Source organism: Agelaius phoeniceus, chromosome 8 (assembly GCF_051311805.1).
Source record: "Agelaius phoeniceus isolate bAgePho1 chromosome 8, bAgePho1.hap1, whole genome shotgun sequence".
In the NCBI taxonomy this organism is placed as follows: Eukaryota; Metazoa; Chordata; class Aves; order Passeriformes; family Icteridae; genus Agelaius; species Agelaius phoeniceus.
In genome coordinates this window covers 782,893-794,412 of record NC_135272.1, presented here as the reverse complement: position 1 = coordinate 794,412, position 11,520 = coordinate 782,893, and positions in this window count along the sequence as shown.

The following is an 11,520-nucleotide window of genomic DNA, read 5'->3' as shown; positions in this document are numbered from 1 at the left end:
GGGAGGCTGGGAGGACTGGCATGGGGCACCTGTTGGGCTTGGCGGAGAGGCTGTGTTGCTCCTGGCATCCCTTCCAGAAGGTCTCAACCTCTTCTGGCATCTCCTGCATGCTGATGTACGCTTGGAAGAGCAGACTCAGAAAGAGACTGGGGAAATACTCCAGCACGACAGGCGAGCGCCAGGCCAGATTGAAGACTCTCCACAGCGCCACGGTTGCCTGCAAGAAATAAAAGAGCCAGAGACAAGGCTCAGTGGCCAAGACATGCACGTGGCAGGGCCCGAGCATGCCAGGGAGAGGCTGGGGGAGACAAGGGGGGGAAACAGCCGGCCTGGTGCCCCTGAAGCCTGCCCCTAAGGCAGGATTCAGCGCGGTCTCTGAGGCAGAAGGATGCAGCTGGCGGGAGGACAGAGAGCTGGCTGCTGGAGTGCTGGCCTAGGGGCTGGCAAAGGCCAGCTCCAGAAACTCACAGCCAGGGCAAAGACTCCTGCGTCGTCCCCATCGGAGGTGGACATGCTGCTCACTGGCCAGGCGCTCAGCACATCGAGGAGTAGCTGCAGCGCCGGCTCCGCAGTCCTGTTCGAGGACATGATGGTTGCCCACATGGTGGCGGCAGCTCTGTGGGGTCAGAGCTCTGTGTCAGGGCTGTCTCGGCCACAGCGCGCTGGCCTGGGCAGCTGCAGGGGCCCACGCTGGCCCTGAGCCCTGCCTCTGCCCACTGCCCCTGGCCGGCAGCGGCCAGCCAGCCCACGTGGGTACAGGGGCCCCGAGGGGCAGGGAGGGAGCATGGCAGCAGGCTCAGGAGCTGCCATGGCCGCACTGGAAAACAGAGGAGCCGGAGGATCCTGCAACTCCCTGCCTGTCTGGCAGTCAGCAGGGACAGGCTCTACAGGGTGACGGGCCGGTGAAGCCCAAGCCCTCAAGGCACGTGGGGCTGCCCCACCTGTCACATGATGGGGCCCAGCGCAAGAGGGTGATCAGCACGTCACTGGGGTATTCCTCGGTCAGCTCCAGAAGGGCCTTGTCCAGCCTGTGCCCAGCAGCCTCATTGGCCGTGAGCCACTGGTGGATGGACCTCACCATGGCGGGCACCTGCAGAAGGCACAGGCAGACTGGCAGAGGTGCCAGAGCAGCAACTTCCCCTGAGAAGTGCTTCCATTCCAAACGCATCGGGCCGGGCCTCAAAGGCCGAGGGAGGCCGGCAGAGCCGGCTCGAGGCGCCGCACCACTGCTGGGGCCAATGAGCCCTTGCCCCAGGCTGCTTACTCGCGCTGGATTGGAGACACCCTTCTCCACAAGCAAATCCAGCATGGCAGCACCGGTCTCGGCATCGAGGAACGGAAGGTTCTCCAAGATGCCCGTGCTCGCACCGGCGGTCTCTTCCTGCCAAAGGCACGTGATGAATTCACAGAGGGTCCGCAGGAGAAGGGCAGCAAGGGAGGGAGAATCCATGGAGCGCTCCAAGCCTGCTGCTTGGCTGAGCAGTGCCAGCAGGCCCAGCCCAGGTGGGGATGGCTGCAGGTACCTGCGCCGTTCTGCCAAAGCGGCCACGGGCGGCTTCCTGTTCCTCTGTCGGGTCCTTGGCTGCATCTGGCAAAGAGCAAGCACAGCCAGAGCTGAGGGACTGCGGGAGAGGCCGGAGAACACAGCCCAGCCCTGCACCGCCCAGGCAGGGAGAGCCTCAGGATGCCCCGGGGGATGGAGCACGGCTGCCAGGTGCTCCAGCCTAGCTTCTGTCCTAGCCATGGACAGGACAGGGATGGGATGGGATGGGATGGGATGGGATGGGATGGGATGGGATGGGATGGGATGGGATGGGATGGGATGGGATGGGAAGGGATGGGATGGGGCCAAGCTGGCTACAGGCACCAGCCCTGCAGCCCAGCTCGGACACTCACGCTCCTGCAGCAGCTGGAACTGCTCCAGTTCTTCAGGCTGCTGTGCTGAGGTAGCTCCAGCCTCTTCCTCCTCCAGCCAGGCCAGCTTGGGCACGCTGGGGGGTCTCTGCTCCATGTCACTCTTTGCAGTTAGGAGTGCTTGCTGAAGCAGAGAGGCCTCGGAAGCGCTGAAGATGAGCAAGTGCTGCAGTTGTGCCTTGAAGGCACCTGCAACAGAGGAGCCTCGGGAAGGCTACAGGACAGGAAGTCCCGCAGTCTGTCCTCGAGGGCACCAGCAAGAGAGAAGTCTCCAAAAGGAAATAGGACTGCAAGTCCCGCAGTCTGTCCTCAAGGGCACCGGCCGCAGGGATGGCAGACGCTTTGGAAATGCTCCACGTCACCGAGTCCCGCAGCCTGGCCTCGAGGTCACCTGCACAGGGAATGCCTCGGAAAAGCTCCGGGTCAGCCAGGAACGAGTTGGCTGTGGGGAGTCTCCCCACAGCCCTGCTCTGTCCCGTCATGTGCACCGAGCACCGTGGCCAGGCTATTGGCCGGTGCGGTACGGAAGATGTGTTTGTTGGCAGGATCCGTGGTGTAGTCACCTGGGATAGAGAAGGAGACAAGGAAAGTGAAGCTGGGAGCCTAAGTGCAAGCCACAGAGGAGAAGTCAGGAGGACATGGAGGAGGTGCTCAGTCGTGCTTCTTTTCTGTCTGGAACTCTCTGAAGCCCATTCAGGGAGCGAGTAGAGGGGAACGCAGCTGCCCACGTGGCCCCGGCAGAGCTCGGAGGGCCCAGCCGGGGAAGCCCAACCCCCACCCCGGGGGGACCCGCATGCCCCCGCCCCCCGCCGGGGCTCTGCCCTCACCCACACCGGGACCCCCCAGAAACACCTCCCGGGGACCCCCGATGTCCACCCGAGGGCCATCTGCGGCTCGCCTTTGGAGCCCTGCCAGCTCCAAACATCCCCCCCCAAAAACCCCAAACCCAGGCACTCCTAGGATATTTGGGCTGCGCTCCCCCTGCCCAGGCCCTTGCGGGATGGGGGGCGATGCTCCCGGGGCTGCGAGGTCGACGTCAGGCAGCGCCGGAGCCCCGCGATTCATCCTCCCCTCTCCTGCTGCTGCTTCCTGCTGCCGCTCCGCCTCTTCTTCTCTCCCTCCCTCCCTCTCCTCCCCCGCTCCCGGAGCCCTTGCAGCCCGCGGGAGGGGCGGGGATGGAGGCGGGACAGGTCGGAACGCAGAGAGGGCTGGGGGGGATGCCAGGAGGGGGAGAGACTGGGCTGTACTGGGATCATCCTGGGAGCAGCTCCTGGACGACTGAGTTCTACTGGGATCATCCTGGGAGCAGCTCCTGGACGACTGAGTTCTACTGGGATCATCCTGGGAGCGAGGAGGAGCAGCGCGATGGCTCCAGCGCTGGGGCTGGGGGCGCTCCTGGGGGGCCAGGGGGGAGTGGGACCCCCGGCACCGGGACCCTGAACCCCCATTGCCGGCACCGAGACCCCCCTGCTCCCCTTATCCTGCACGGGAACTCTCCTGCTCCTCTTAGCCTGCACAGGGACCCCCTGCTCCCTCTGGCTCATGGGGTGCCGCCTTTGCGTGGTCCCCATTTCAGGGCCCAGGGTTCCCAAGGCCCTGAAGTTGGGACCTTGTCCATGGTCCCAACATCTCCAGGCTGCCGGGGTTCCCCCTATCCGGGCTCCCCGGGTCCCCCTTATCGGAGTGTCCGACCCACAGGCTGCAGAGGCTCCCCCAGCTCCGGTGCCGCCCTCTCCGCTCTCCCAGCCCCCAGCCCGCTGGTCCCGGGCGATCCCCCCGTGGCTCCGGGCTGAGGATGCAGCGCCTGCCCCGGGCAGCCCAAGCCCCCCTGGGAGGGTCCCACGCACCCCCCGGCCCAGCGCCGGGGCTCTGCCGGCACCAACACCGGGACCCCAAAATTCTGCCGGACCGGAGCCGCCGAGGGGCACCTGGCCCTCGGCCCTGTTATAGATACATATTGCAATATTGGCTTTTCGCAAATATTCACATGGATTTTACGTGTGGTGTTAAAATAACTTTGTTATAAAGATACAGTTTTTATTTCTGTTGTTAATTAAGCTTAGACATAGTAGTGAAATAGCTGATATAAGTATGCTTGTGTTAAAATGCCTGCTTGGATGGGGTAACATCCAATGAACGTGGGATGAGGACACCTGCTGCAGATGTGCCAACTATCAGCACTCACCGTCTGAAGGCAGCGTGGGCCGGGGCCAAAACTGAAGGTGATAATAAAAAAGGAGTAAAACCACAACCAGGAATACGCATGCTGTAAAAAGGTGGAACCGAGGAGGAGCCATGCTAAACAGTTCTTGGAATATGGAAACTAGTTTGGGAAAAAGTTTACGATGCACAAGGGTCTATGGATATGCAACAGGTTGATGTCAGGAAAAGGTATTGAAGGGCTATCCCCGAAGATAACAGGGGGACTTGGTTCAGTGCCAAGATGCAGCTGGCCGTAATAACCTTTGCTCCGTGGTCCTTGTCTCCCCTTGTCCTTTATTAAACTCTAAATCTTCACAGGAGAGTGAACGTGGTTTTTCACAGCCCCGAGCAGAGAGCTCTGCCCGGGGGCTCCGGGCAAAGGCGGCGGCGCTCGGCAGCGGCCCCAGCCCGCCCAGCCCCGGGAATTGCCCCACACCGGGACAAAATCCTACCCCGAAGGAGCCCTTGGAACGCCCGCCCGCGGCTCCTCCGTGCCCCAAAGGTCCCGGCAGCTGCCCCCGGTGCTGCCGCAGCTGCGGCTCTGGAGCAGGGAGGCTCTGCGGGACCCCCGGGCTGGGTCCCCTCCCAGCCGTGCCCGCCCCGGGGCTGATGCTCGGCCCGGGCTCTCTCGCTGCTCCGGCTCCCGCACAGCCCCGCTGTGAGCGGGCACCGAGCGCCCGGCGCCGCAGGGCCCCGAGCCCCTGCCCGGCCCAGGGTCAGTGTCCATCGCCGGCCCCTGGCCGGGGCTCCGGCCACTGCCCGGCCCCGGCACAACCTGCAGCTCCCAGCGCAGCTCCCTCCAGCCGGGCACTGCGGGCTCCCGCCGGGCACAACATTCCCTTCATGGCATCTCGGTTATCTCTGCTCACATCTGCACAACCAGCTGCTGCTGAGGCAATCCCCGCTCCCACTGAAGGCTTCCCACCCAAAATGCTGCCTTCAGCTCTGACACACCATTAAGAAATCCAAGAGCAAAAAAAAACTGAATCTGATTAGAGAATCTTGCAAAGTCACATCTGAGAACATTTTGTTATAAAATCACAAATAGTAACAGAAGCTGAGAAAGTCAACAATGATAGAAAACAAGCTTCCAACACTGGGACTAGAAGAGCTCAGGCAATCCATTTGAATGGAAGGAGCCCTCTCTTTCTGACATGTGAGCAATGCCATTGAATTTCCCAAACCAGGCAAATAGGGAGCCCTGGCAGCAGCAGCTTCACACACAGCAATGACACAGAACAGGGCAGGGCAAGAGGCTGCCAAAATTATAACTTCTACTTGCAATGAAGAACCTTTGTTTCCAGTTCTACTCTAGCCACTATTAATATAGAGTCAAAAAGACTAAAACTACTAGTAATAAGAACTGTACTATAATTAGCAAAAAAAAAAAAAAAAGATAATGGAAATAAGAAGAATTAATAAAATCCCTGCCATACTTATACTAGGTTTGCATGGCCAGGTTTTGGTGAGGGGCTTTAGGAGCACCTTCTGTGAGAGGCTGCTGGAAGCAGCTGCTCCTCCACGTCCCACAGAGTCAAATCCAGCTGGCTCCAGGATGGACGAGCCACCGGCCAAGGCTGTGCCAGTTAGAAATGGTGGTAACACCTTTGGGAAAAGAGATTTAAGAAAAAAAAAATGGGTGATTGTGTAGTTGTGTCCCTGTGAGCAGGGAAGAGCAGGGTGAGAACATGTGAGAGGAACAACTCTGCACACCCCAGGGCAGGGCAGGGCAGGGCAGGGCAGGGCAGGGCAGGAGGAGGGGCAGGAGCTGCTCCAGGGGCTGGAGCTGATTGCCCTGAGATTCCCTGGGCAGCCCCTGGGGAGGCAGCTGGGCCCCTGTAGCCCCTGGAGGGCCCGGAGAGCAGAGACGCACCTGCAGCATCTGCAGCAGCCCGTGCTGGAGCAGGGGGTGCCTGAGCAGGGGCTGTGACCACATGAGAAACCTGTGCTGGAGCAGGGACCTGGCAGGGACCTGCAAAGCCGTGGAGAGAGGAGCCCACGCTGGAGCAGGGTCCTGGCAGGACTTGTGAGCCCATGGGAGAGTGAGGCAGCTGCAGCAGTTTGTGAAGAGCTGCTGTCCGTGAGATGAACTCACCCTGGAGAAGTTCATGGAGAAGTGTCTCGGGGAGGCACCCCACGGTGCAGCAGGGGAATGACTCCTCTCCCTGAGCAGCAGGAGAAACAACGGGTGATGAACGGAGCAGAGCCCCCAGTGCCTGTCTGCCTGCACCACTGGGGGAGGAGGCAGAGCTGGGAAGGATCGGGCAGAAGGTGTTTTTGAAGCTTTAGTTTACTTCTCACTGTCATGCCCTGATCTGGATAGAAATAAATTCAATTAATACCTGTAAGTTCAAAAATGCTTTGCCCATGATGGCATTTGCTGAGTGATCTGTCCCAGTCCTTAACTCAAGCCATGAAGCCTTCATTCTATTTTCTATTTTTCTCCCTCCTGCCCATCTCTGGAGGAGAGTGAGAGAGCAGCCATGGTGGGTGCCTGGCATCCAGCCAGGGTGAAGAGACAACACTTGCTTTCCTTCATTCTTTCTTTCCTTCCAGAGGTCACAGTGAAGAGGTTGAGAGGGGCTTCGATGGAGGGAGTGAAGGTGGCAGGGAGTAGCGGGGACAGGAGGCACAGGGATGTGGCACGGGCACCCGAGGGGCCCGAGCAGCTGGCAGGGGGCAAGGCCTGTCCCCCTGGGCCAGCAGCAGCCCCGTGCCCTGCCCAAGGCGCTGCCAGCAGGGGCTGGGCCCCAGAGGCAGGGGCAGAGCCCAGCCCCGGGGGCGGCGTTTGTGCCCCAAGCCCCGTCCAGCCCAGCCTGCCCCGTGTGCGCAGTGAGCCCTGGCACGGCTGCCCTGGACAGCGTGACCTGATAGGGACACTGAGAGCTGCCCCGCTGTGACCCTGCCCTGGGCACTGCACAGGCACCATCCAAACCCCAGCCAGCAGCACCCCTGGGCATGGCCCAGGCACTGGAGAGCATCACTGCCAGCCCCGCTGCTGCTGGGGATGTCCCAGGCACCAGAGCCCATCCCAGCCCCACTGCTGCTGGGCATGTCCCATGCACCAGAGCCCATCCCAGCCCCGCTGCTGCTGGGCATGTCCCAGGCACCAGAGCCCATCCCAGCCCCACTCCTGGGGATGTCCCAGGCACCAGAGCCCATCCCAGCCCTGCTGCTCCTGGTGATGTCCCAGGCACCAGAGCCCATCCCAGCACCACTCCTGGGGATGTCCCAGGCACCAGAGCCCATCCCAGCCCCGCTGCTGCTGGGGATGCCCCAGGCACCAGAGCCCATCCCAGCCCTGCTCCTGGGGATGTCCCAGGCCCTATGAGTGTCCCAGGTGTGGGACGAGCACCTCAAATGGCTCAGCTTTGACCCATCACCAACGGAGGCACCACCAAGGGCAGCCCTGAGAGTGCGCCCAGTGTGGGAAGAGCTCCATGTGCTGCTCCAGCTCCATCCCCCACGGGAGGATCCGCGCTGGATGATCCCCAGTGACCCCGGTGGACAGAGCCCTGGTGATCTGTGGTGCTGGTGATCTCTGTTGAGGAGACACCTGGCTGGGGCCTCCATATCCTCCTGGCTCCCCACCCCATGGCCTGGATTTTCTTTTCATTTCTCTTTGCCCTTCCAAACCTCCTAAAAGGAGGGTAAAAATAAAGACGTTGAGCTAAGACAACGATAGGGACACGGGGGGTCTTGCAGGGGATGTGGGGGATGCTGGGTGTGAGGGACTTGAGGGTTCCTGGGAGAGACTTGGGGCTTGCTCAGGGCTTTGGGGACACCAGGCTGAGCGGCTCCAGTTGCACTGGGAGACCCTGGAGGAGGTTCTGGGACAGCTGATCAAGGACCCCCTGCCCCGGAACTGTCCCCATGTGCCCCCATCCCAACGCCTCGTGTCCCCTGTAGCAGCTGCCCCATTCCCACAGTCACTCCCCTTTCCCCCGCCCGTTCCCATGTCCCCCCTATCCCGTTCCCGTCCTGCTCCCATTGCAGTCCGGATCCCATTCCCTGTCCCTGTCCTGTATTCCTGATCCCTGTACCGTATTTCCAGGGCCATTTCAGGTCCCTGGCCCTGTCCCCATCCTCATTCCCGGTCCCTGTCCACAATCCCGGTCCCTGTCTCCATTCCCTGTTCCCATTCCCAGTCCCAGTCCCTGTCCCCATTCCCATTCCCTGTCCTCGTTCCCTGCTCCCATTCCCGGTCCCTGTCCCCATTCCCCGTTCCCGGTCCCCATTCCCATCCCCTGTCCCCATTCCCGGTCCCTGACCCCATTCCCTGTCCCCATTCCCGGTTCCTATCCCCATTCCCATTCCCTGTCCCCATTCCCTGTCCCCTCTCACCGGACGCCGCCAACATCGCTCCGGCCCTCCCGGCCTCACGTGACCGAGGAAGCCCCGCGCTGCTCCCACCCACCAATCCCAGCGCGCGATCGCTCCCTTTGGGGCGATAACCACGCCCTTTGGCCTGGCTCCGCCCCCCGCCGGCTGCAGCCGCGTCCGGGCGCTGTTTGCTCCCAGTCCCCTCCCAGCGCTCCCAGTAATAGCGGGACCGGCAGGGAGAGCGCTCCCAGCTCCTGCCCGCTGCTCCCACCATCGTTCCCAGCGCTCCCAGTAAGAGCGGGACCGGCAGGGAGAGCGCTCCCAATTCCTTCCCGGTGCTCCCACCATCGTTCCCAGCGCTCCCAGTAAGAGCATCACCGGCAGGGAGAGCGTTCCCAGTTCCTGCCCGGTGCTCCCACCATCGTTCCCAGCGCTCCCATTAAGAGCATCACCGGCAGGGAGAGCGTTCCCAGCTCCTGCCCGCTGCTCCCACCATCGTTCCCAGCGCTCCCAGTAAGAGCGGGACCGGCAGGGAGAGCGCTCCCAGCTCCTGCCCGGTGCTCCCACCATCGTTCCCAGCGCTCCCATTAAGAGCATCACCGGCAGGGAGAGCGTTCCCAGCTCCTGCCCGGTGCTCCCACCATCGTTCCCAGCGCTCCCAGTATCGCTCCCAGTGCCGGGCGGGGTGGGGCCGCTTTGGAACCCCCCCAGGGCAGAGCGCGGCTGCTTTTGGGTGCCGGCACTGCCCGGGCCGGGCTGGGAGCGGAGATGGAGCGGGAGGGAGAGGAGGGAGAGAGGAGGAGGAAAAGGAAAGGCAAAAGGAAAGGGAGGATCGAGAGGAAAGGAGGAGCAGGAGGAGGCGGAGCAGGAAGAGGAGGGACAGAGCAGGAGCAGGAGGAGGAGCAGCACCAACCCCACGCGGTTCCCCCGCTCGGGCCGGGGTCCCCCGGCATCGCCCCCCCGGAACCGCAGGTGAGCGGGGAGCTCACCCCAAATGCATCGGGCGGTCTCCGGCAGGGTGGTTTGGCAGGGCAGGGGATGTTTGGATCTTGCAGGACCCCAAAGCCGGGCCGGAAATTGCCCTGGAGGGATCTTGGGGTGTCCCACGTGGCGATTGCCGGTACCTGCAGGCAGGGGAGTGATGTTGGGTTTGGGGATCCCCGGGAGAGCTGGGGGAGAACGTGGGAGCCCTGGAGTGGGGAGAGCGCAGAGGGGCGATGCCGGAGCCGGGGGATCCCCAGCAGCCTGGAGGAATGGGGGAGGCTGGGGATGAGCAGGGTCCGGGTCCCCGAGGCTGGAGGGAGCAGTGACATCTCCATCCAAAACTTGGGCAGCGGGACCATTAAACCCACCATGCTGATCCCTTGTTTTTCCCCAAACCAGGATTCCCACACCTTGGCCAGATGGAGCAGGAGACTGCAAGGAAGAGGAAGATGGCGAAGGACACCCAGGCAGGTGAGGAGGAAGTCAGTGCCCCTTTCCCCCTCTCTCCTGCTCCATCTCCCAGCCCAGCACGGCCCCGGCTGCAGGACAACCCTGCTGCCAACCCCGTCCTGCTGGGGATGCTCTGGGGGGATCTCCTTCCCCTTCCCTCTGGCACGGAGGCAAATCCCATCCTCTCCTTGTCCTTCCTCCCCCAGGGAAGGAGCTGAGGATGGAGAGCAGGGAGGACAAATCCCCACAGCAGAACCTCATGGAAGAGGCCTTTTTGAGCGACTCCAGGCACAGGAATCCAATGGGGAGGAAAAACTTGGAGATCCTGCAGGACGAGGGGCTCCAAACCCAGCCCAGGGTGCTCTGAAGAGGAAAGACCCACCCTGAGCCAGGAAGGTGGACAGAGCTTCAGCCAGAGCTCAGAGCTGGTGGCCCATGAGCAGCTTCGTGATGGGGAGAAGCCCCACAAGTGCTTGGAGTGTGGGAAGAGCTTCAGGCAGAGCAGCACCCTGATCAGCCACCAGATGATCCACACTGGGGAATGGCCCTATGAGTGTTGGGAATGTGGGAAGGGCTTCAGCTGCAGCTCCACCTGTTGGATCGGCAGAAGAAATGCAGCACTCAGTATGAGTGATGAGCAAGTCTCAAAATTTATTGATAGTCTCACTTATTTATATTGGTGTTAATGAAGCTCATACATATTGCAAGGCTGAGCTCATTATTGGTTAGTTACTTATCAACCAACTATGCCTACTTCTGCATTCTTATGGTTATTCTGTTGCTACTTCTACATTCTTGTAGTTATTCTATTGAAACTATCTTCATATTTTTGGCAAAAGATCCTCTTCCCTATCCTGTTGTTGCACCAAGGGCACAATGCCCTTGTCCACTATTGGACACTGACTGCTGACTCCTAGACTTGTCTCCTTGTTGCTTAACCAACGGTATTATGTCTACATGACATTTCTCAGCTAGCCAACTGTCCACAAAGCTCTCCACACTTCCCCCATTTTTCTGTTGAACAAGCATGGTCTGATTAAATGCAGCAGATATCATCCTTTGCACCATGTTTTGTAAGCAGATGCAAAAACACAGCAAAATTAATACTACTAACAAAGCTATAATGCCCACTATAATGCTGACCTTAACAATAGAGCGTAACCATGATCCCAGGCCTAAAGATTTGAGCCATTCATCAATATCAAAGCCCAATTCTACCTGTAAGTTTCCGGTTAACCTCCGCAACTCAGAGAGTTGGGAGTAGGATGGATCATGAATGGTCAGAAAGGTTCATGCAACGCATGCCTTCAAATTCTTCACAACCATGGCCTTGTGCAAGTAAAAGAAAATCAATTGCAGCTCTATTTTGAAGCGTTGCATGGTGAATAGAATCAACATCAAGCAAAAGGCTAGAAAGCGCCATAGAAGTGGCATTGGTTTGCTTCGCAAGCCAGCATTCCAACTTATTTAGGGTGGCATGGGTGCCTGCTGCTGCCACCCCTGGAGCCAGAAAGCTACCGACTGAGCCATCTAGGCTGCAGGGCTCCCATACTATGCATCTGATCATTGATGGCACGTAGATCATGCAGGAGACGACACCTGCCAGGATCATCTCCTCTTGATCACAAAAACAGGAGCACTCCAAGG